This window comes from Oncorhynchus kisutch, linkage group LG14 (genome assembly GCF_002021735.2).
Source record: "Oncorhynchus kisutch isolate 150728-3 linkage group LG14, Okis_V2, whole genome shotgun sequence".
Taxonomy (NCBI): domain Eukaryota; kingdom Metazoa; phylum Chordata; class Actinopteri; order Salmoniformes; family Salmonidae; genus Oncorhynchus; species Oncorhynchus kisutch.
The window spans coordinates 52,864,842-52,890,682 of record NC_034187.2 but is presented as its reverse complement, the minus strand read 5'-3'; the positions used below and the strand labels follow the sequence as shown (position 1 = coordinate 52,890,682).

At 43.3% G+C, this 25,841-nt stretch overlaps 1 pseudogene; it reads right to left on the bottom strand.

Moving 5' to 3' along the window:
* Nucleotides 1-23,188, bottom strand: part of LOC109903699 (exostosin-1c-like) — an 89,002-nt pseudogene extending 65,814 nt beyond the window's left edge.
* Between the last annotated feature and the right edge of the window lie 2,653 nt (nt 23,189-25,841).

Sequence of the window (25,841 nt, the reverse complement as noted above, 5' to 3'; positions counted from 1 at the left end):
GGGAGAGAGAAGAAAAGGAGTGAGAACAGAGAGAGAGAGAGAGAGAGAGAGGAAAAGGAGTGAGAATAGAGAGAGAGAGAGAGAGAGAGGAAAAGGAGTGAGAATAGAGAGAGAGAGAGAGAGAGAGGAAAAGGAGTGAGAATAGAGAGAGAGAGAGAGAGAGGAAAAGGAGTGAGAATAGAGAGAGAGAGAGAGAGAGAGAGGAAAGGAGTGAGAATAGAGAGAGAGAGAGAGAGAGAGAGGAAAAGGAGTGAGAATAGAGAGAGAGAGAGAGAGAGAAGAAAGGAGTGAGAACAGAGAGAGAGAGAGAGAGAGAGAGGAAAAGGAGTGAGAATAGAGAGAGAGAGAGAGAGAGAGGAAAGGAGTGAGAATAGAGAGAGAGAGAGAGAGAGGAAAAGGAGTGAGAATAGAGAGAGAGAGAGAGAAAAAGGAGTGAGAATAGAGAGAGAGAGAGAGAGAGGAAAAGGAGTGAGAATAGAGAGAGAGAGAGAGAGAGGAAAAGGAGTGAGAATAGAGAGAGAGAGAGAAGGAAAAGGAGTGAGAATAGAGAGAGAGAGAGAGAGAGAGGAAAGGAGTGAGAATAGAGAGAGAGAGAGAGAGGAAAAGAGTGAGAATAGAGAGAGAGAGGAAAAGGAGTGAGAATAGAGAGAGAGAGGAAAAGGAGTGAGAATAGAGAGAGAGAGAGAGGAAAAAGGAGTGAGAATAGAGAGAGAGAGAGGAAAAGGAGTGAGAATAGAGAGAGAGAGAGAGAGGAAAAGGAGTGAGAATAGAGAGAGAGAGAGAGAGGAAAAGGAGTGAGAATAGAGAGAGAGAGAGAGGAAAAGGAGTGAGAATAGAGAGAGAGAGAGAGAGGAAAAGGAGTGAGAATAGAGAGAGAGAGAGAGGAAAAGGAGTGAGAATAGAGAGAGAGAGAGAGAGAGAGAGGAAAAGGAGTGAGAATAGAGAGAGAGAGAGAGAGAGAGGAAAGGAGTGAGAATAGAGAGAGAGAGAGAGAGAGAGAGGAAAAGGAGTGAGAAGAGAGAGAGAGAGAGAGAGAGAGAGCAGAAAAGGAGTGAGAATAGAGAGAGAGAGAGCAGAAAATGAGAGAGAGAGAGAGAGAGAGAGAAGAAAAGGAGAGAGAAGAAACGTAGTGAGAATAGAGAGAGAGAGAGAATAGAGAGAGAGTGAGAATAGAGAGAGAGAGAGAGAAAAGGTGAGAATAGAGAGAGAGGGGGGGGGAAGGAGTGAGAATAGAGAGAGAGAGGAGAGAGAGAGAGAATAGAGAGAGAGAGAGAAGAAAAGGAGAGAGAAGAGAGAGAGAGGAAAAGGAGTGAGAATAGAGAGAGAGGGGGAAAATGAGTGAGAATAGAGAGAGAGAGAGAGAGAATAGAGAGAGAGAGAGAATAGAGAGAGAGAGAGGGAGAGAGAGAGAGAGAGAGAATAGAGAGAGAGAGGGGGAAAGGAGTGAGAAGAGAGAGAGAGCAGAAAAGGAGTGAGAATAGGGAGAGATGGAGAAAGAGAGAGATAAGAAAAAGAGTGAGAATAGAGAGAGAGGAAAAGGTGTGAGAAGAGAGAGAGAGGAAAAGGTGTGAGAATAGAGAGAGAGAGAGAGAGAGAGAGAGAGAGGAAAAGGAGTGAGAAGAGAGAGAGAGAGAGAGAGAGAGAGAGAGAACAAGGAGTGAGAATAGAGAGAGAGAGAGAGAGAGCAGAAAAGGAGTGAGAATAGAGAGAGAGAGAGCAGAAAATGAGAGAGAGAGAGGAAAAGGAGTGAGAATAGAGAGAGAGAGAGAGGAAAAGGAGTGAGAATAGAGAGAGAGAGAGAGGAAAAGGAGTGAGAATAGAGAGAGAGAGAGAGAGAGAGGAAAGGAGTGAGAATAGAGAGAGAGAGAGAGAGAGAGAGAGAGCAGAAAAGGAGTGAGAATAGAGAGAGAGAGAGCAGAAAATGAGAGAGAGAGAGAGAGAGAGAGAAGAAAAGGAGAGAGAAGAAACGTAGTGAGAATAGAGAGAGAGAGAGAATAGAGAGAGAGTGAGAATAGAGAGAGAGAGAGAGAAAAAGGTGAGAATAGAGAGAGAGGGGGGGGGAAGGAGTGAGAATAGAGAGAGAGAGGAGAGAGAGAGAGAATAGAGAGAGAGAGAGAAGAAAAGGAGAGAGAAGAGAGAGAGAGGAAAAGGAGTGAGAATAGAGAGAGAGGGGAAAATGAGTGAGAATAGAGAGAGAGAGAGAGAGAGAGAATAGAGAGAGAGAGAGAATAGAGAGAGAGAGAGGGAGAGAGAGAGAGAGAGAGAATAGAGAGAGAGAGGGGGAAAGGAGTGAGAAGAGAGAGAGAGCAGAAAAGGAGTGAGAATAGGGAGAGATGGAGAAAGAGAGAGATAAGAAAAAGAGTGAGAATAGAGAGAGAGGAAAAGGTGTGAGAAGAGAGAGAGAGGAAAAGGTGTGAGAATAGAGAGAGAGAGAGAGAGAGAGAGAGAGAGAGAGAGAGAGAGAGAGAGAGAGAGAGAGAGAGAGAGAGAGAGAGAGAGAGAGAGAGCGGAAAAGGAGTCCTTCAGCATGGGACGTTTATATTGTCACGCTTTCATTTCATTCATTCCGACTCCATTTCCATGCATGGTTCTCATGTTATCCCCGAAAAGCCCCCGACTCTTCGGGATATGAGCGCCAGGGAGAGGACAACGTAATACCCACCCTCCGCCTCCAACATCCCCCCGCACCCCTTCACACCTCACTCCGAGGCCCCCGTGCGTACCTCATTTCCAACTCCGAGGGAGAGAAAAAGCGCTACACACATTCTCGTGTTTTTCTTACACAATGGTGCTGTCTCTCGCCCCCCTACCCCCACCTAACCCCCACTCCATGCACCCCTCACCATATCCAAATGTAACCCACCATCATATAACATAAGCTCTCGACCCCCCCCCCCCCCCCCCCCCCGATGTCTGAGCAGACCGTTGGTTATGTGTGGAATAAATGAGCTCATTCATACAGAGTCGAGTGGGTCTCCACTCCGTTCCCTTTCCCTCACCACCGGCCCAATGTAAACAACCCAGAAAGGTAGCTATGTCCCGGACGGATTATAACTGTTATTACTGGATAAGAGAGGGCCCTCCACTCACTCTCTCTATACCTAACCCCTCCACCTCCCTCTCTCTATCCCTCATTCTAGGAGTATCTGACCAGGACCAGATCACTGGTGTACTTGGGTGGAAGCTACATGAAGAGATAGCCTGTTGTTATTCACATCAACTTTCCCTCTTTTCAAGCTGACTTTTCCCCACCGTGACGCCTCTCTATTCACGGATGAACCCACCTCTCCTCTATTCACAGATGAACCCACCTCTCCTCTATTCACAGATGAACCCACCTCTCCTCTATTCACGGATGAACCCACCTCTCCTCTATTCACGGATGAACCCACCTCTCCTCTATTCACGGATGAACCCACCTCTCCTCTATTCACGGATGAACCCACCTCTCCTCTATTCACGGATGAACCCACCTCTCCTCTATTCACGGATGAACCCACCTCTCCTCTATTCACGGATGAACCCACCTCTCCTCTATTCACGGATGAACCCACCTCTCCTCTATTCACGGATGAACCCACCTCTCCTCTATTCACGGATGAACCCACCTCTCCTCTATTCACGGATGAACCCACCTCTCCTCTATTCACGGATGAACCCACCTCTCCTCTATTCACGGATGAACCCACTCCTCCGCTTTCAGACCCTTTTTCAAAACGTTGAGCACATACCCCAACCGTCTGTCGGCCTTCGGACGTCGGCTTGTTTCAAGGGGGCGTAGACTCGACACCGAGACCTTACACAGCCAGGACCACACTCTGTACTGTAACTCTAACACACGACCGGCAGTCAATACTCTTAACGAGATAGTAACTGGAATGGTAACTGTAACTGGAATGGTAACTGTAAACGACAGAGAAAATAACCAGAAGGAGACCGCAATTTAGATGAGAGGGAGAAAATCTAACTCGTAAAAGCCCAACATCTAAGGGACCCAATAAAACACCCGGCACGATTAAAAAACTAAGCAATAAAATAACAAGTGTATTCCTGATGAACACAAGTTATGACACAACCTCACAATAAAAGCCCTCCCTAAGGGGAGAATCCAAACTTCCACTTAAGTAGAATCTTCACTTAGTCATGCATTGACGTCGGTGAGAGACTAAGGGACTGTAAAGTTGTTTATAATGAGGGTTACCTGGAGAAAATCTGATCCCTCTGAAACGAAAGTGGATGGCGCTCCTTTCAGTAAAAATTTATTTTTACCCAAACCTCCCTGAACAACAAATCAACAAGTAATCATCCCCTGTACCCCGAATAATAATTCTAACATAAAGCGGAGAGCAGAGAAGATGCCTACTGTTTACCCTCACCCCTAGGACAGACCAGAGCGTTAGATATGCAGTTTTAGAAACGGTTCGTTTTGTAAGCATTAGATGGCAAAGTAGCCATTAAGTTGTGGATTTGAAGACCACCGGCGGATAAGGGGGTTTATAAACGCATTTCATGTCATTCGACGTCATTTTACATGACTGGAGACGAGCAGAATCTTTTTTTAATACCACACGAGACCATGTCAATGAATGAGTGCATGCTGCAACACCGGGAGACGTTTTGATTTCTATACAGGCTGTTGTTTTAAAAAAAAGAGGACCGTCTTAAGTTTGGAACAGCGCTGAAGTTGTCCATCAACTCAACAACAACAAAAAAAGAACCAGTTACAACTGAAGTATCTGATCATAAATGAATTCAAGAAAAAGCTATTCATTGTTTAACACAGCAGCCACATATCATCAGGTAGGCCTATATGCACTTGTAAAAAAATATATATATATGTTTTAATTCGGAACATATATGAATGGGTGATGGACATCCACAAATGAATACATACCATAAGAAACGTAACATATCATTCTAAATGGAGAGTCTCGGATTTATTTACAGGACAATATGAACTGCTCTGAGACCAGGTTTGGAACAATACGTGACCACCGCTGTCCTTTCTGAACCACGATTCGAAGGACGGTCAAATCGCTCAAAATAACCCTCTTCAAGATGTCGCCTACATCTAATAGTCCTTCTCATCACCTGTTATTGCAAATAGAGGTGTATGACTTCTCACAATGGGGCTCGTTTAGTAAAGTTGCATAGCAGGGCTATAATATGTTACACCAAAAACACCTTTTCACTCAGTCATCTCTTAACTGAAGCTGAATAGTCAAATGTTTTCCTCGTGCGGACAAAACCTCCACAGCGCACGCCTCAGGCGATGCTTTGATTGAAACAAAATAGGCCTACAGGAAATTATAATCATTTGCTTTAAACAACAATCTGCTTTAATTCGCTAGGCAAAGCAGTTATTCAATAAGATCTGAATGCATATTTCCATGAAACTGATTGAGATCAAATGATTGGCATGCAGTTTCATCGGTAAAATGTGAAGAATTATCATGTACGATTGACAGTGATAATTTGAAACGAGGTATGCCTAACTTTGAGGGTATTAAACGTTGTTTGAGGGTATTAAAAATAGAACATGTTCTTTAGGCAAGATGTGTGGCCATATAGGCAGACTGCAATTGGCGGATGCATTTTGTGCAAATATTCTACAATGATATTCAATCTGTCGGCTATAGGTTTGTCGCACAGTCTCAATGTCAGAGACAAACCAAATATATCCCATATGCATTTTACAGCTTGTTTCTAGCATAAAGAATTGAGGACTAAAGTGTCGTTACAGATGATTTAATATAAAATCAGGTCCATTTCATTGATATTAAAATCAATTATATCAGTAGCAAGCTTTGGACCACAGGAAGAGTAGGACCTAAGGAACGCCTATCCACTGCAGTGTAGTTTTGCATGTATTTTAATATATTGAACCTTTATTTAACTAGGCATATACACCATCCCAGCAGCGCAAACACTCGGGAAGGAAGTACATTTTCTTTGAAATATAACTTTGCCCTGTGCTTCTCCGAGCATGCTCTTCCTATAACCTAGGCCCCTCAAACTCAACTCTGGACCGTGAAGCCAGTTCCACTGAGTGTTTTCATTGTTCCCCTCTAAAATCGGGGGACTGATTTAGACCTGCGACTCCAGGTGGTTGCAAAATCATTATCAGGTAGAACAGAAAACCAGCAGGTTCTGGACCTCGTATGGTAAGATTTGAATACCACTGGCATAGGCCTATAGCACGTGTCAAACTCATTCCACGGTGGCCTGAGTGTCTGCGGTTTTTCGCTCCTCCCTTTTACGTGATTGATGAATTAAGGTCACTAATTAGGCAGGAACTCCCCACACTGGTTGTCTAGGGCTTATTTGAAAGGAGAAAACTAAAACATGCAGACACTAGATCCTTCATGGAGTGAGTTTGACACCCCTGGCCTATACTACAGGCTATGGATAGGCGCACTGAATATTACACGCCCAGCAGAGAGAATCAGGGATGAGAGGCATTATCGGGCACACATGAGATACTATAATAAGCAACGCACTCTCAAACCCTGAGCAACATTTCATTTATTACGAATGACATCACCCTCCACTGGACTAAAAAAAACAAATACTAAACCCTCCCCCTGAATGAAAGTAAAGTTTTTGTACATTTTGTAAAGTTTTTGTACTATTTTGTACATTTGGATCTGAATTGGAAGTTACGATTCACCGTTCTGCCCCTTAGGAACCTAACTTACCTCTCATACTCTAGGTTGTCATGGTCACAGCGGGCGTCTTTGTGTTTCTCCCAGTCCTTCCCGTGACGGCATGTGGTGAGGGACACTATGTCCTTCCCGTTATGGATGTGATGCAGGGCGTTACGGGTGTCCGACCCGATGCCCGTTAGATACCGCTTCCCTTTGAACATCAACAGGTACTTCCTGCGCGGTGGGACCGTGTTTCGCACCAACCAGCCCCTCTCGCCCCCCTTCTGGGGGTGGTCCTTGGAGAAGAGGGGGATGGAGACGTCGAATCCGGGCCGAAAGTGTTCCGTGTTGAGGCTGGCTTTAGCCAGGATGGCCTGACCGATGTTGAAGCCCAGGTCCTCGGTGTAGTTGGGCCAGGTGCCCGAGTACAGATTAAAGATAAGGTGGTTCCGTCCCTCGTTCCAGAGCGGGTAACCCTTGATACGATCGTCCAAGTTGGGCACGAACTGCCCCGAGAGCTGGTCACGGTCCAGAGTGTCAATCCCCAAAACGAAGAGACATGCCTCGCGAGGGTCCGTGGTGTAGTACCGCGACTCGCCTATAGACGTCAGTATCTTACGATAGCTCTCCGACCCGCGCTCACCCTTCTCCGACGGGTAGACGTACACTCGAAACCCGTCCCGCCCTCTACGTCGACATCTCGTAAAGTCGAAGCAGGTCTCCATTCGGCAGCGACTGTCTTTATAGATGCCCGTCCAGGCTTGGTGACGCTGGCGGGGGGACTCGGCAGAACCAGGCCCCGTCTGGAGTTCCTCCAGCTGGGCATAGCCCGGAAGGAGTACCCTGTCGGTCCAGTCGGGCCAGGGGCGCACCACATCGCCCCTCTGCTGCCCCAGCAGCTTGAGGAGACGGACCTGGACCCCACCGCCCCAGTAGAAGAGCAGCAGCCAGCAGCAAGCACACAGCCCCAGCAGGACATACTTCTTACGCGCCTGCATGGAGCCCAAAGTCTCTCGTTCTCTTCCTCTATCGCTGTCGCTCTCTTTTTTCCCCCCCTCTCTCTGCCTCTCAGCTCCAAGCCTCACAAAGGTGGGTGAGTTGTTTCGAAGGTCTAACAAGGAGGGTCCAATATAGAACAGTTTGGTAACTTGGACATCATTTCTTCCAAGTCTGATCCAGTCCAGTTTAAGCCCATTGAGGATAAATAAATGGATGTTGACTCCACTCTCTTCGGTTTCGCTCTCTCGTCTCTCTCTCTCTCTCAGAATTGGGTGCTGTTAGCCTGTCTCTTGCTAGACAGTCTCTGTGGCGCGTGTGTGCATTTCCTGCGCTGCCCGATGCTGAGGATGATGAAGGGCGATGTCTCCTCTCTCTCAAGCCCTCCTCGCCGCCTCATGGCGCCCGCTGTCTCCCGGGTCTCTCCTGGGGACGTAAACAAACGAGATCACAGCTCAGTACACAACCGGAGGAGCACTTAACAGCACAGATGCAGCACTAGGTACATTAACAAGTCAAGGAACACTGTCTCAAATGATTCAGTAGCAAACCATTATGTAAAGCACACAACACACCCTTATACCAACCTAAAGATATACTGTATAAACCAAAACATACACTATCAGCATGAAGCGTGTACAGACTCAGCAATAAATTAGCCCAACGGAGGGTAATTTCATACACATGACAGTGCAGTTGGACTACTTTAGGCTATAAAACCCTGAACTGAACTGATCAAATCTTTATGTAGAACACTCTTGAAGATTAAAGCTAGTCTCCTCAAACACAGAGCTCGCTCAGTTCAGTTCACATAGCTGACAGCTCTGATGACGCACACATAACAAGAGACTCTCAAAGTTTAAATATACCCCCACTATCTCTATATTTGAAAATGGTCAAAGTAATTTTAATGTTTGGTCTGGTTACGCTATTGACGTCCAGTCCTGGAACCGTGTTGTCGTGGTTTTCATATGCCGAACATGAAGCAGCCGGCTCTGATATCATCATGCACTTCAAGCTCCAGTTGAACAGCATCAGATACAGTTGAGATGCAGTGGAGGAGGAAATGGGGAGCCGTTTAGCCACTGAAATGGAGATGTGTAAAATAAGGGAAAATAGAGCCGCTTTATGGCGTTGTAATGTCCGTTAATCTTGGGGTGTGGAGAGAGTTTTTTGTTGTTGTTATATTTGAAAACATCATGCAACGGTTTTCAACACTGTATGTTTGCCCAAGCACCCCCCATAACTCCCCAGTGTGTGTGTGTGTGTGGAAAACCTCACAGAGCAGGCCAGTGTTCCTACTGCCAGCCGCCACACAAAGGCAGCTTTCAGGTCTCACCTGCTCTCCCTCACTTTCTCTTTTCATCCCTCTCTTTACCTACCTACCTCCCTCTCTTCTACCTCTCCCTCACATTCCTCTACCTTCTCCATCCATGCGGAATTGAAGGCCACCCTGCCTGTTCTTCCTGTTATCACCTGTATGATTGGAGCCTGATATTGATCAACAATGCATTGTCTCATTAGGCCAGTGTATTGTCATACTATACATAACGTCCTTTGAATGTAAATTGAAAGACTACTAAAACATTCATTTCCGACTCATTGTGTCTGTGTGTGTTTCAATACAACCATGTGTACGTATGGTACTTGAGTGTGTATGCAGGTGCTTACGACTATGTGTCTGTATGCAGGCCTCTTGTGACTATATGTGTGTGTATGTATGTGTCCATGTATGTGTGTGCTTGTGTGTAAGTGAGTGCACATCAGGTAGTGTAAGATAGTGAGCTCACTGAGAGCCTTAGAGATTCTGGGTGTTGGTTTTTGGCTCAGCCAACCTCCTCTCCCACAGAACAGTGGCAAGCAGACAAAGTTGTAAGGACACTACGGATCCCACCACGTAGTCCTCATCAATAATTTACCCGCTCCTTTAGTTAACATATTGATTTTCCTTTCTGAATTTATTTTTGCTTTATATCCCCTGCCTTTCCTGCTGAAGTGAAACTCAATCTACCTCAGGATACTCTCACACAGCTGAGACAAATATCCAATCTGACAGAAAAAGCCAACCTGAGGCAAGAGTTGGAACAGGCCACAGGGAAGTGAAGAATAATGGGATTTTTTGAGGAACGAAAACAGGAAGAGGGAACGAAAGTGATCTCTAATGTTCCGGAACAGAAACGTTATTCTGAAATCTTGAGAACCGGGTGAAAATGTACTTTTAATTTGTTTTTTTGTTTTTTTTAAAGGCCTTCCGAGTAACGCAGCAGTCTAAGGCACTGCATCGCAGGTGTCACTACAGACCTGGGTTCGATCCTGGGCTGTGTCACAAACAGGCCATGACCGGGAATCCCATAGGGTGGCACACAATTGGCCCAGCGTTGTCCGGGTGGGTTTGGCCGGGGGGGCTTTACTTGTCTCATCGTGCTCCAGCAACTCCTTATGGCAGGCTGGGCACCTGCAGGCTGGGCACCTGCAGGCTGACTGCGGTCGTCAGATGAATGGTGTTTCCTCGGACACATTGGTGCGGCTGGGATTTAAGAAGCGCAGTTTGGCGGTTCATGTTTCGGAGGACGCATGACTCAACCTTCGCCTCTCCCAAGCCTGTTGGGGAGTTGCAGCGATGACACGAGATCGCAAATGGTTATCACAGAATTTGGGAGCAAAAGAGGGTAAAATACCAACAACAAATTACAAATAATTAAAATTAACGTAATTTTTTGGTTCCAGAAATATGGGGGTTCTGCTCGGAAAGGAACGATTGGAAAATAATTTTGGTTCCACCCTGACCCGAGCACTATAATGTCTCTAATGATTTGTGGTTTAGGGTGATTGGCAATGATTATGGGAGATGTGATAATGATCATTGTTATGATGGTGACATGATGGTAATCACAAGGATAGGTTCTCACATTCTTCTCCAACTAATACAAATATACAGTATATCCTAAAACAAAAGACACCAAAAGAAAACTCCCACACTGCTGCATTTCCTTCACCCAACACATCCCAAACCATCTCATTTAGCTTAAAGTTGGGTGATTGTAGAGGCCAGGTCATCTGATGCAACACTCCATCACTCTTCTTCTTGGTCAAATAGCCCTTACACAGCCTGGAGGTGTGTGGGGTCATTGTCCTGTTGAAAAACAAATGATAGTCCCACTAAGCGCAAACCAGATGGGATGGTGTATCGCTGCAGAATGCTGTGGTAGCCATGCTGGTTAAGTGTGCCTTAAATTCTTAATAAATCATAGACAGTGACAAAAAAAATACTCTCATGTCAAAGTGGAAGAAATATTGGAACATTTATTTTGATAAACTATGAAAAATGAAACACTAATATATCTTGATTAAATAGGTATTCAACCCCGAGTCAATACATGTTAGACACACCTTTGGCAGCGATTACAGCGGTGAGTGTTTTGGGGTATGTCTCTAAAAACTTTGCACACCTGGATTGTAAAATATTTGCCTATTATTCTTTTAAAATTACTTCAAGCTCTGTCAAATTGGTTGTTGATCATTGCTAGACAGCCATTTAAGTCTTGTCATAGATTTTAAGACAAATTATTCTCCCAATGTATGTTGGAAAGCAGACTAAACCAGAATTTCCTATACGATTTTGCCTGCGCTTAGTTGTATTCCATTAATTTTTATCCAAATCAACTCCCCTGGTCCTTGCCGATGACAAGCATACCCATAACATGATGCAGCCACCACGATACTTGAAAATATGAAGTGTGGTACTCAGTGATGTGTTGTGCTGGATTTGCCCCAAACATAATGTTTTGTATTCAGGACAAAAGGTTCCTTTCTTTGACACATTTTTTTGCAGTATTACTATTAGTATTATATTACTAGTATTATAATATTACTAGTATTATTATAAGTGCCTTGTTGCAAACAGGATGAATGTTTTGGAATATTCTTTATTCTGCACAAGCTTCCTTTTCACTCTGTCAATTAGGTTAGTATTGTGGAGTAACTACAATGGTGTTGTTGTTGTTTTCTATCACAGCCATTAAACTCTGTAACTGTTTTGAAATCACCATTGGTGATGGTGAAATCCCGGAGCGGTTTCCTTCCTCTCCGGCAACGAAGTTAGGAAGGACGCATGTATCTTTGTAGTGACTGGGTGTATTGATACACCATCCAAAGCCTAATTAATAAATATTCAGTGTCTGTTTTTTTCTCCTTTTTACACATCTACTAATCGGTGCCCTTCGTTGCTGGACATTGGAAAACTCACTGGTCTTTGTGGTTGAATCTCTGCTTTAAATTCCTTACTTGATTGAGGGACCTTACAGATGTGTGGGGCACAGAGATGGGGTAGACATTATAAAATAAATAAATAAAATAATGTTATTGAACACAGAATCCATACAACTTATTATGTGATTTGTTAAGCACATTTTTACTCCTGAACTTATGTAGGCTTGCCATAATAAAGTGGTTGAATACTTATTGACTCAAGACATTTCAGGTTTTCATTTTTAATTCATTTGTGAAAAAAATATATTTAAAAAAATATATTTAAAAAAATCCACTTTGCATTATGGGGTATTGTGTCCATTTTAAATGCAGGCTGCAGCACAAAAAAAAAAGTGGAAACAGTAAAGGGGGATGAATACTTTCTGAAGGCACTGTGTGTGTGGCTCCACTGTCACACATCAACGATGAATGGATCAGTATGGTGGAGCCTAGCAATAAGACAGACCACAGTGTCTGATGAGGAGCCTTGCGGAGCCTAAGGGAAAGTACAGGGTTCAGACAGAGGTGAACCTTTGGGGTTCTTGTTGGAAGATCTTAAGACTGCATCCTTCCCATTCTTCCATCTTTTCTATGGTTGATCACTGGTCTGACAGGATTGGGAAGCTTTGACACATACGGTAAACAAGGGTTTGGACTCGTTTCTAGTTCCACCACCAATACGCTGATGTCAGACACAAGATCCGATCAAGAAGGAATCTGTGAAGTATTTCAGCTTAGCCTTGAGATATGGGGTGAAAGAATGTGTGGAAGCTGTCTAAAAACTCAATACAGAAGAAGCAGCCAAGGAAATTCTTCAGTAATTTATCTCACTAGAAGACATGAGACTTGAAAAGAGCACAGTATCTCTAGGGAATACAGCCTTGAGATGACAGTGACTTGCCTTTTAAGGTAAGTAATGGATTCAAGTAAGAAGGACTTTTAAGATGTGTGATGTAGACACGGCGATGCATTGTGTTAAGGCCAACACACAAGAAAGAAGATGGCTCATCAGAGCATTACAGAGTTAAATATACAGAAACTCCTCACTCCACCCCAAAAAGCACAAGAAAGAGGATTGACACCTACCATCTCAGATTGCTCTGAAATTATTTCTGTAGTTAGAAATGGAAAAGATAGGCAATTCTGCGACATTATTTTGTTTAAATATAATTTGATCTCTGAGAAATTAAGCTAATCGATTGCACCCAAATTGTCCATACATTTATAGAATTCATATAATATTCAATAAATATAGTACCCAACATCCGATATGCACAAAAACCTCTGATGAATCCAAACGCCACCCACAGACTCCACAATCCCCATGCTGTACCTTGGAGTACTTTACTGTAATTTGACAAAATTTTCTCCCCAATTTTGTGATATACAATTGGTAGTTAAGACCTTGTCTCATTGCTGCGTCCTCCGAAATGGCTTCTTAACACACCGTTTGCTTAAAACACGAAAGTCAGCCTTACCAATGTGTTGGAGGAAACACCGTTCGACTGACGACCGAAGTCAGCTTGCAGGTGCCCAGCCTGTCACAAGCATTCCCTAAAGCGTGATGAGCTAAGGAAAGCCACCCCCCAGCCAAACCTTCCCCTAACCCAGATGGCACTGGGCCAATTGTGCACCGGCACAATCGTGGCACCTCAGCACTGCACTACAATGTAGTGCCTTAGACAACTGTGCTACTTGGGAAACTTGGGAGTACTGTTTATTCATGCTATGGAACTGTGTTCTCAGTGAATTTGGTGATGTATTTTTTTTACCCCCTGTTCAGAGAGATTTGCGATTGAAGTCAACAGGACATTTTCCAAGTCAATTAAATGAAAGTACCATGTTTCACCCACTAGATGCCGCTGTTCCTGCTACTGCCCTTTTATCCAGTTTACTCGTATCTTTTGTTTATCAAATGTATGACAACATTTTCCTTGCAAGTTTGGTCATCCTCACAATTCAAGCCAGTCCTCCATGAAAGCAATTCCGTTTTTCCTTCGCTTAGACTTCATCTTCGTCCAGGAAACCGCCCGTGTGTGTGTGTTTCGTGAACAAGCAAACTATTAGGTTACAGCATTTCTAATGGTTTCAATGTTTCAAGGGATTGTCAACGGTAAAAGTCACAAACACACATTGTATAGTATTTTGCAATGGTATTGGGTTGAGTTGAATGGTAAATGTCACTAATCAAACAGAGATTTTTCCCAATAATTGTATTGACAAACAGACTACCATGCAATGGTTTATAATTGTATTATTTTGTTAGGGTTGTCCCAACATTTAAGTCACTAGCCCATTTCTCCATCACATTTTTGGGCTACATATGAGAATTGCACCATAGGGATAGCCCTCTTGGGTTGAAGAATTAGGTTGCTACGAGAAGGGCAAACTGAATTGCTTTCATGGTTGAATGGATTGAAATGTGAGGATGAGCATAGTATTTCTTTTCATTATGAGCAAAAGCTTTTGGTTTTCTACCCAAAGCTGCAACGAAAATGTTGTCATACATTTGACGAACAAAGAGACCAGCAAAATTGATAAAGGGGCAGTAGCAAGAACAGCGGCATCTAGTGGGCAAAACCTAGTCATTTCACTTCATTTATGGGGAAAATGCAAGCGACTTCAATGGCTAATTTCTCTGAACAGGGGAAAAAAACATCACAAATTCACTGAGAATAAATGACATAGTATGAATAAACAATACTCCAAGTCGCGGCTTCATACAACGTGTCAAATGCTTGCAATGCTCAAACCCTACACCCCATCCCAAGCACTTCATTCTGCCACCTCTGGTCTCTTGGCACTCCCATCCCTACGGGAGGGCAGCTTGCGCTCAGCCCTGTCCAAGCTCTTCTCGGTCCTGGCACCTGGCACACCAATGGTGGAACCAGCTTCCCTCTGAAGCTAGGACAGCAGAGTCCCTGCCCATCTTCCAAAAACATCTGAAACCATACCTCTTCAAAAAGTAAAGTAAATAAACCCACAGCACCCCCACTTCTGACCTTGACCTCCCCCCCCCCCAAAAAAAATACAATGAAAATGCCTTTCGTGAACTAACACTCACACTTAATTCCCCCCCCACCCCCTTACTAGTTCTGACTTTGCCGATAGATACTTCATTGAGTTAAAATGTACTTATCTTAATAAGATGAATGCACTAACTGTAAGTCACTCTGGATAAAATGTCAAACACAGAGAACTGATACTGTATACTGGGGGTCTGTGGGTGGCGTTTGACCATGCATTCATTTGACTATTCATTGGGCTCCCAAGTGGCGCAGTGGTCTAAGGCATCTCAGTGCAAGTGGCATTACTTCAGTCCCTGGTTCAAATCCAGGCTGCAACACATCTGGCTGTGATTGGGAGTCCCATAGTGCGGTGTACAATTGGCCCTGCGTCATCTGGGTTTGGCTTGGGTAGGTCATCATTGTAAATAAGAATTTAACTGAATTAACTGTCTTGCCTAGTTAAGTAAAAATGTGGATTCATCTTAATCATTGTTAAGAAGTTTTTTTGTGTGTGCAAATCTTAGAGTTTGGTACTATATTTATTGAATATTATATGAATCCTATAAATTTTAAATGGCCAATTTGGGTGTAATCAATTACCTTACTTTCTTAGAGTTCAAATCGTCTTTCAACAAAATAATGTTGCAGGAATGCTAATCTTATCTGTTTCTAACTACAGAACAATCTGAGATGGTGGGTGTCATGGCTTGAAATGACATGGAACCAGGTTTGGGTAGGTTACTTTCGAAATTTAATCCGTTAAGTTACCTGTCAAAATTGTAATCAGTAATGTAACTATTGGATTACCCAAACTCAGTAACATCATCTGATTACATTCAGTTACTTTTAGATTTACATTCCCCTTAAGAGGCATTAGAAGAAGATAAAAATGTATGTTACCAATTGAACAACATCTATTGCAGGATAAATCAATGTTAAAGTTTACATAGCTGGTCATATATGGATGTTAAATGTTACTTTATGGGTTGGTTATGTAGGCTTCTTCTGACCCATCGCTTTCTACTACATATAATAATATGATTAAATTAGATATTTACATTAATAACCAAAGTCTCAGAATTCCAGTCATTCCAATAAATACCCCTTGATCTTCAAGAATAGGACTTGGAAATGAATTAGCCAATAGTGCATCGCCCGATTGGGCTCCTGGTCACTGCAGGCTGTGACACAGCCTGGGATGTAGTCGCAACTTTATAAGACTTGTAAATATGGAAGTATAGATTAGCCAAATTTGTTTTATCTGAGCATAACCCCAAAACGAAGGACTTTTTAGCCAGCCCTACTCTGTTGAGCACTACTGAAAAGTGTTATTTACATGTGAAAAATGAATGCAATATGCTGCATTTGCTATAGGCCTATGGTTAAAACGTTTTGTTGGTGACACTTTAATATCTTGATAATAATGCAGCTGTTTAAAGGGCAAATCAACAGGTGAAACAATGACAAAACGGCCGCCCCGCCTCTGTTTTGGTCAGTGACAGTTGAACTATGCTCATGAGGCATTTATAAATTATAGTTTATAAATCCAAAAATGGATGTAGCAACTACAGATTGCCCCTTTATGTCTATCAAAATATTGCCCCTTTGAACATGTGTCCATCAGGCCTATGGATAAAAACAATGTATTGGCATGAATTAGCCCCACTTTTATTCCGTAGGCTGGGATCCGCACTGTGCAGCTGTTGCAAGAGCCCATTTTTCACTGTCCACTGGTTTCAAAAACAATGATCGATAGGCAGATTACATTTCTTGAATTCTATCATTATTGGGTTCAAATACACATTTCGATTTGTGAACAGCCATCCACAACCAGTAAGGCGCAAATGGCTAAAGGAGAGAGCAGCAGTGTGAATCACATCAATGCACTATGTAGATAACAATAATAACTGATATCCGTATCGCCGTAGACTACACCACTGCTGTCATCCTTACATCCAAGCCTTTATTCAAGTTTGATAATCTTTGGATGCCAACAGCAGTCATACGCTCAGGTTGAACAAACTTAAACTTGGGCCTTTTTTCAATGCGGATTTGAATGTCATTCAGAATTTTTAAAGTAATCCTCAAAGTAATCATGTAGTTTTTCAAAAGTATCTGTAATCTGATTACAATATTTTTGCACACAACATATCTACTTGCCACCTGTGTGTTTGCACTGAGCATGAAAAGCCACACAGTAAACATTAAAAGGTGTAGACTGTCCCTTGTGAAATCTCTTCATTAGTAAGACAAACAAGCCCCAAGTTCTCTTGTCCATCCTAACGTCTCTGCCCACATTCTTACACAGCATCCTAGTCTCTGTCTCTGGGTTTGTTGTTAGTTCACATGCTTCAGTCAGTGAGCGTGACAGCTGCACTAGTGGCCTGCTCAAAGCTCATCCCTCCTCCTCGAGGACTGCCCGCCTGCCCTCAACTTTGCCTGCTGTTCCCTCAAGGCCAACTAGAGTGTCTCTGCAACTATCGAAGGAAACGCAATTGAATTGAACCATCAGTAGATTGGATGGTGTTTACAGCAACCGTCAACTGCAACTCAGATGCAATAATACAGGAAGGTAGCAGGGTAGGGAAAGTGCATGAAGGCATTGATAGAAACTGAAATGAGCTTGCGTTGAACTCTGACGGGGGTAGTCATTTCCTCTGTGCATGGGGAGGCAATACGATTATGTCAGAGATGATTTGCGTGGGCATATAAAACAGACCGTAAACTGACACTAAAGATCAGCAGCATCTGTTTTTAAAATAACAACGAAAGAAAGAGTTGGCGGTCACAACGAAAGAAAGAGTTGGCGGTCAGTGTCTAAATGAGAATGTGTTCTCAGTCGACCTGGTAAAATAAGGGTTAAAGATCTCCTTGATAAAGTTACACAGAGACTCAAATGCTGAACTCCTACTTGTTTGCCTTTCTGCCAACGTATTCAGTTCAGTAGGCTGTGTTTGTGTGTGTGCATGTGTGTTTTCCTGCACGCACACACACACACACACACACACACACACACACACACACGTTTGATTACTGGACTAAAGCTGGATACACATGTTAGTCCAGGAAAATGAACTTTTCCTGAAGAAAAACACATTTTGCGGTGAGGTGAAAGGCTACACAAGACTCAAATTAAACGCTGGTCTCTGTCATTAAAGGCTGGAGAGCCATAGCGGCAATTCTAAGTGTTTCTTAATCCTAGCCTTATTCGGCCATGCAATGTGTGTTTGTGGGGACGTGTGTGTTTGTGGGGACACGTGCTGGTAATCCGTATGGCACTGCGGCCTTGTGAATGTTGACCTGTCTAAAGATCTTACTCTGTGGAGAGCATGATCGCAGAGTCTCCCATACAGCTGGTGCTCTCATGCATGTTTCAGTGTTATTTGCCTCAAAGCAAGCATAGAAGTAGTTTAGCTCGTCTGGTAGGCTTGTGTCACTGGGCAGCTCTCGGCTGTGCTTCCCTTTGTAGTCTGTAATGTTCTGCAAGCCCTGCCACATCCGACGATCTTCAAAGCCGGTGTAGTACGACTCGATCTTAGTCCTGTTTTGACGCTTTGCCTGTTTGATGGTTCGTCGGGGGGTATAGCAGGATTTCTTATAAAATTCCAGGTTAGAATCCCGCTTCTTGAAAGCGGCAGCTCTAGCCTTTAGCTCAGTGAGGATGCTGCCTTAATCCATGGCTTCTGGTCGGGGTATGTACGGTCACCGTAGGTGGTCCAGAGTTATTTTCCCTCTGGTTGCACATTTAACATGCTGATAGAAATTTGGAAAAACTGATTTAAGTTTCCTTGCATTAAAGTCCCCGGCTACTAGGAGCGCCGCCTCTGGGTGAGCGTTTTCTTGTTCGCTTATGGCGGAATACAGCTCATTCAATGCTATCTTAGTGCCAACCTCTGACTGAGGTGGTATGTAAACAGCTACGAAGAATACAGATGAGAACTCTCTCGGTAGGTAGTGTGATCTACTGCTTATCATGATATACTCAACCTCAGGCGAGCAATAGCTCGAGACGTCCTTAGATATAGTGCACCAGCTTTTTATTTACAAAAATACATGGGTAAGACAAGGATCGTCGGACTGACCCCACTGTTCTATCCTGCCTGTACATCGTATAACCAGCCAGCTGTATGTTGATATTGTGGTCGTTCACCCACGACTGTGAAGCATAAGATGTTACAATTTTTAATGTCCCTTTGGTAGTTTAATCTTCCCCGTAATTTGTCGATTTTATTCTCCAAAGATTGCATGTTTGCGAGCAGAATTGAGGGAAGTGGGGGTTTATTCGTTCGCCCACGAATTCTCAGAAGGCAGCCCGCTCTCCGGCGTCTCTTTCTCAGCCTCCTCTTCACGGGGGTTGGGGCCTGTTCCCGAGGGAGCTGTATGTCCTCTGCCTTGGGCTCGTCAGAGTCGTGAAAGAAGAAAAACAATTCTGCTAGTCCGTGGTGAGTAATCGCAGTCCTGATGTAGAGAAGATCTTTCGGTCACAAGAGACGGTAGCGGCAACATTATGTACAAAATGAGTACAAAAATAAGTTACAAACAACTCAGATAAACAAACAAAAAAACACAATCGGTTGGGGGTGGCACGTAAAACGTCTGCCTTCTGCTCCGGCGCAATCTTACCAATGCCCAGGGCACCATGGGCCTCTAGTTGACTTGAAATATCATGTTTTCTTTCTCTTTGCCTCATTTTCAGCCCAAGTTTATGCCTGTTACAAGGTAGTACACACACACACATTTTTTATCCATGACCATGGCCATAAAAATGGCTTTCTTTCTATCTACAGTGAGCTAGTAGAGTGGAATTTTTCAATTCAGTAGGGATTACCTGAGAACCGTAATCACCATAAACCTAATCAAGCCCTGGTATTTTTATGAGGACATTTTCTTGATAGTTGTGCTTTTCTACCTAATAAAACCTTGTTGCTCTGCGTGGTGCAAGTCTGCGAGAGACTGACACAGTTTAATAAGATGTTTACCTCTAGCCTGAACAACCCGTGCCTAGCCTCCCACCGCCTTAACGGTAATTAATCAAGCCGGGTTGTAATTATGTCTCAACAATATGCTGCTCTCACTCCGACGCCACGAGGGCTAATTAAGCAAACATACAAGATGGGTTGGAACAATTAGGGCTGCTAGCTCAACATCAACTAGTGCTGCTCGCACAGCAGAGCATGCAGGATATGGAACACAACTTATCGTGCTATCTGCATGGGGCTCTAAGCAGAAGATGCCCTCTGTATCCAGATATGGGATCAGATTATAGTGAAATGAAAGCAAAATGTGATCTTGGATCCATTCTAAAAAAGGACAATTTCACAGCTACATGATGATCAGTCCAAGGAAAGATAATATTTGTATGACTATGGGGTGCCAGTGTTTTATGGGGGTGCCCTGATTTGTTATGGCAGTGCCCAGCAATCCTATAACTCAAACATAGCTTCCGCCGTTATGATACCCATTCTAGAAGCAGCCAACTCGTACCCCGTCCTTCCCTATACAAAATGAGGTAATATATTAAGTGTGGCATGGTGCAATGAGTCCGCCATCCTTGTCAGAGCAGCAGGGAACGGGTCACTTTGAGTCACCTATCCACATCACTAGATACCATGGTATGACACTGAAGAGGAGTTATACAGTCAGACTGCATGATGATTCTTTCAACACCTCTACTACGGTACGTCCAAATACGGATAAAATAATAACTAGAATCTAGTATCCTGAAAGAGAAGCTAGAATCCTTAGCTGCTACATTCATTTTGAGACTTACAAATGATTGATTTACACCTTCCTAATATTGAGTTGCCCCCCCCCCCCCCCCCCCCCCCCACCCAGACTCTACAAGGTGTCAAAAGCATTCCACAGGGTGTTGTACTATTCTTGATACACACGGGAAACTGTTGAGCATGAAAAAACACAGCAGAGTTGCAGTTCTTGACACAAACCGGAGTGCCTGACGCCTACTACCATACCCCATTGAAAGGCACTTAAACATTTTGCATGGCACACATACAAAAACCATGTCCTTCTTAAATCTGCCTTCTCACCTGCATCTACACTTATTGAAGTGGATTTAACAAGTGACATCAACAAGGGATCATAAGCATTTCACGGTAAAGTCAACACTTGTTGTATTCGGCACATGTGACATATAAAGTTTGATTTGATTCGCCTGGTCAGGCTATGTCATGGAAAGAGCAGGTGTTCTTAATGTTTCGTACACTCAGTGTATACTCATTAATTCTGGAAGAAAACCCCAAATAAAAGCTTGTTTTAGTCCAATGTTTGTAAACAATGTAAATGTAAACAACCGCTGTATAGCCTCAAAACATGGTTAAAACTAATTTTGTTATCGTGGATGGTCAATTCTTGCATCCAAAGCTCTGTCTATGAATTTGAGCGTTGTTACATTTCTCCAGGCCCATCCCTCAGCTAGCTTTAAAAGCTATGACTGTTTAGTAGCAGTGAATGTGAAATCATTCCACAGGTTTTGTGTTTTGGTTTCAAATTATTTCTGGGGTGTCCGTTTGACCCTGTCCTTGGCTGCACTTCATCAGTCAATACCACTTCCTCAGTCAATACCATAAATGAGTTATTGTCATGGGATGTCACCATGTCATTTTCCACCCTCATACTTCACAACTGAATTGGTTCTGACACCTCTCTTGACATTGGGGATTGCTGAGCTTCATAGCTCAGCCAGTATCCAATTGGAGTGTGCAAGAAAGGCATCTCTCAACACCCACACTTGAAAAAACAGGGTCATCCATCATCACAACTCAAAATGTGTCACGGGCATATCCAAGACACACACGCGGTCATGCATAATGTTATGTTAATAGATTTGAAATGTCATTTACGTGTGCCATCGTTCTATTGCATCAAGAAAATTACACCCATATTAGATCATTTCTGAAGCAGAGAAAAGTCTACCTTTATCATTTTCTACATCATTCTTAATTCTCAAAAAACAAGCAGACAGTAGAATAGTAGCAGAGGTTGTTGTGTTGTTACCTGTACTTATTGGTGGTCCTTTATTGTGGTTATACGGAAATGACAGGCAGACTGTGTTATCCACTTTCGAAAGAAAGTATTTAGTCCTTGTCGGCAATATTCACCGAGTTGTCAGCAATTTGTCAACAAAATCTGTCATTGCTTTCCTCTGTTCTCTTGACGCTCCTCTAGCTACAGCGGCACGTTTTGTTTGCGTACAAGTTGAGCGTCCTTTTTAGCGGCACCGGGGATTTAATGCCCCTCCTGGTTGAGGCACTTCGCACTGGCGGTCCTCTCGATTTACGAGCTCGAGAACATGATTGAGTACACACGACTGACACGCGCAAATCACTCTGGGCGCGTCCATAAAAAGAATCTCACCGCCCCTGTCTGTGCTCACAAGCTACAGTTTTCTCCCTCTCCACAAGTGGCGTAATTTTGATGTTCGCACTACCTGGACCCACATTAAACCACACGCTTTCTGTGCACCAAGGAAATGAACAGAGTATTTCAGATCATTCACTCTCACTCAATATTCAACTTGCCACTATATGCTAGCCTATTGGTAATAGACTGCACCCTATCCCTTTGTCACGACAAGTGTCTATCACTCCCGTATTTGCACTCTCTTTATCTGAGCATGAGTGTGTCGAGGCCGTTGGAGCAATTCGGCAGAAGGTATGGAAACAATGCATTGGGGAAATAAACAATTGAGTGGTGGCGACAAATAAACCAAGCATTCAAATGCGCTGCCATCGGTTGATAGGCTACTCGTAGAATATGTCAACAGTGACAGTAATGACCTAGTCCAATATGCAGACTCCGTAGGTTATGCTATGCTCGTTCACTTAATATTAAATATGAACATTGAAGTGGCACAATGCCCTTGGACACTGTGCACGATATCGCATGCAGGTTCACTTCTCCGTCTATAAACACTTGTCTATATTATGTGATTGAAGATAATCCTGTAGATTACTTCCGGAGTGCAATATGCAGTCATTGATATAGGCTATTGAACAACCATACAGAAATAAGAGCGCCCAGCAATAGTCTCCGGGCTACATCGCCAGTGCAATCCGCCTGCTTTCTCCGGACCGAGAGCTCACCCTCACCGGGGGGAAACAAAGCGCAATTCCCCGCTCAGGCGATTTCCTTTTCACTCCTCGACCAATCATTTGCAAATCACCTCCATATGAATGCACAGGTTATTATTCGATACCGGTATTGGGGTATCTGCGACAAGTTGTCCATTTTAAACATCCACAACATTCCAAAGATGACCCGCCCCCGGCGTTTGTGATTGGTTCTCGCGGTGCCGAGGTACTTCGGTCTCGCAAGCTGTATTTAAAGAAAACAGGCACATCTGGATCTGGCCAGCGGTTCCGCGCAACTGGAGAATTTCGGAACCACTGAATTACGCACACAGAACGGCTTCGACTTTGAAGTGAACCGTACATACGTCGGCAATTGATTTGGTTTCAAGATACACATTGCGTAACTCTAAACTAGTCTTGCATGCTGACTTTTTCTGTAATATAATTGTATCTATACTCAACAAAAATATTAACGCAACATGTAAAGTGTTGGTCTCATGTTTCATGTGCTGAAATAAAAGATCTCAGACATTTTCCAAGTTTAATCCTTTCAAATTTTGTGCACACATTTGTTTACATCCATGTTATTGAGCATTTCTCCTTTTCCAAGATAATCCATCCACCTGACAGGTGAGGCATACATGAAGCTGATTAAACAGCATGATCCTTACACAGGTGCACCTTCTGCTGGGGAAAATAAAAGGCCACTTTAAAATGTGCAGTTTTGTCACACAACTCAATGCCACAGATGTCTCAAGTTGAGTGAGTTGAGGGAGGGTGCAATTGGCATGCTGACTGCAGGAATGTTCACCCGAGCTATTGCCAGAGAACTGAATGTTAATTTCTCTACCATAAGCCACCTCCTAAGTCGGTTTAGAGAATTTGCCAGTACATCCAACGGCCAGCCCAGAACCTCCCTATCCTGCTTCTTAACCTACAGGATTGTCAGAGACCAGCCACCCAGACAGCTGATGAAACTGAGGAGTATTTCTGTCTGTAATAAAACCCTTTTGTTAATTCTGATTGACTGGGCATGGCTCCACAGTGGGTGGGCCTATGCCCTCCCAGGCCCACCCATGGCTGTGCCACTGCCCAGCCATTTGAAACCCAAAGATTAGGGCCTAATGAATTTATTTCAATTTACTGGTTTCCTTATATAAACTGTAACTCAGTAAAATTGTTGAAATTGTTGCATGCTGCGTTTAAATATTTTTTTCAGTATAGCAGAAAGGACAAGGATGGAACATTTCAATTCACACACATGCACACACACACACACAAACACACACAATTCATAATTTAGCCTATTTCCTAATTAATATGTTACAATGGCAATTAAATATTATGTAGGCCTACAGTATACAGGGCTATCATCAAAATGAAGAGAAAGGAAAGGGTTTTTTGCTCATATGAGGAAGATGAAAAGACATCAGTATAATCAAGGTGGTCCTCTTTGTGACTAGCCCACACCCAAATGCTGGTAATTTTCTATGCACCTCGCGCCTCCCTGTGTTCAAAAGTTGTAACTACTCACACTGTCTCTGTCTCCTTTGTGAGGCTGCTCCATGCTCCCTGGCCTTTTCTCAATTTGTTTTGCTCAACTCCTACATCCTCTCTCCTCCATCTTCTCTCTCCTCCTTTTGAAAAAGGTCATAGGTAATCGAGGCGAGGTGCCAAGGAGAGGGAACCTGGGATGAAAATGCCTCTGTATGAAATGAGACTCTCCTTTTCCACTCATTTACAAGGGTGGAGTCCAAATATAATCTGTACAGTGCTAAAAACGAATTTAGTTAGTTTTGCATTACATTTTATAGATACAATGATGAGTAGCATATTGTTTTTGAAACTTGTGCATGCTTTTCTCATGCAACAAAAAACAAAAGCCTCAAAGGAGGTGTGGGAGATTAAAGAATTGTTCTACGAAGGACTCAGGTAGGATACTACATGACTATCGTTGATGAAGGTGGCTATCGAGGAGGGGGAGGGGACACTCTTCCGTTCGCCTATTAATGAATTGACATCTCCTCCACCACTCAACCACTTATCGATTTCCGGGACACGGTGGAGAGAGGACAGAGGAGAGAGGGTGGAGGACAGACTTTTGACCAAATGAGAAAACACCCATGTCAACGGGCTGCTCTCATGATGACATCATAGCCTATCCCCTATCTGCTATCTCCCAGGACTGAGATCATTGTACAACGCTGTGCAGGCTGTCTGCAGATTAGAAACAGCATCTGTCACAGTTTCAACGTGATTCCAGGATGCTTTCTCTCCAAATGGAAACAAAGTAGGCTACATTTAGGATGAAGTTGTGTTCCAAACACCCTGACTGCATCGTACTCCACACAATGAGCCAGTGTGTGGGCTAATCAAAATAAAACATTATTTAAAAACTCTATGAAACCTGAAGTGAATTTGCACCGTTAGAATAATTGCTCAGCTTCATAATATCCTTAAATGATATGATCTTAATTCTATGTCAAAGCACAACACACAAATTATATTTCAAAGCAAAAGGTTTAATTTATATTCATGAGATTGGATTGGATTTTTTTTATACATAATTGATGATCTGAAACCGTAGGAGACACACTCCTCATTAGATAAGTGCCAGTGTAAGAATGAGGGGGAAAAAACATAAATTTTCTCAGTTGCATTCCGTAAATAGCATGACCTTAGTAGCCAAGGGAGATGTTGGAAGGTCATTTTCAAATGCATTTTTTTTACAATGAAGATGTCCATATGTACAGTGAATAAATTGCAAGGCAAAAACCTATATTTAGAAAGACTATTTTATGTTTATTTTTTATTTCACCTTTATTTAACCAGGCAGGCCAGTTGAGAACAAG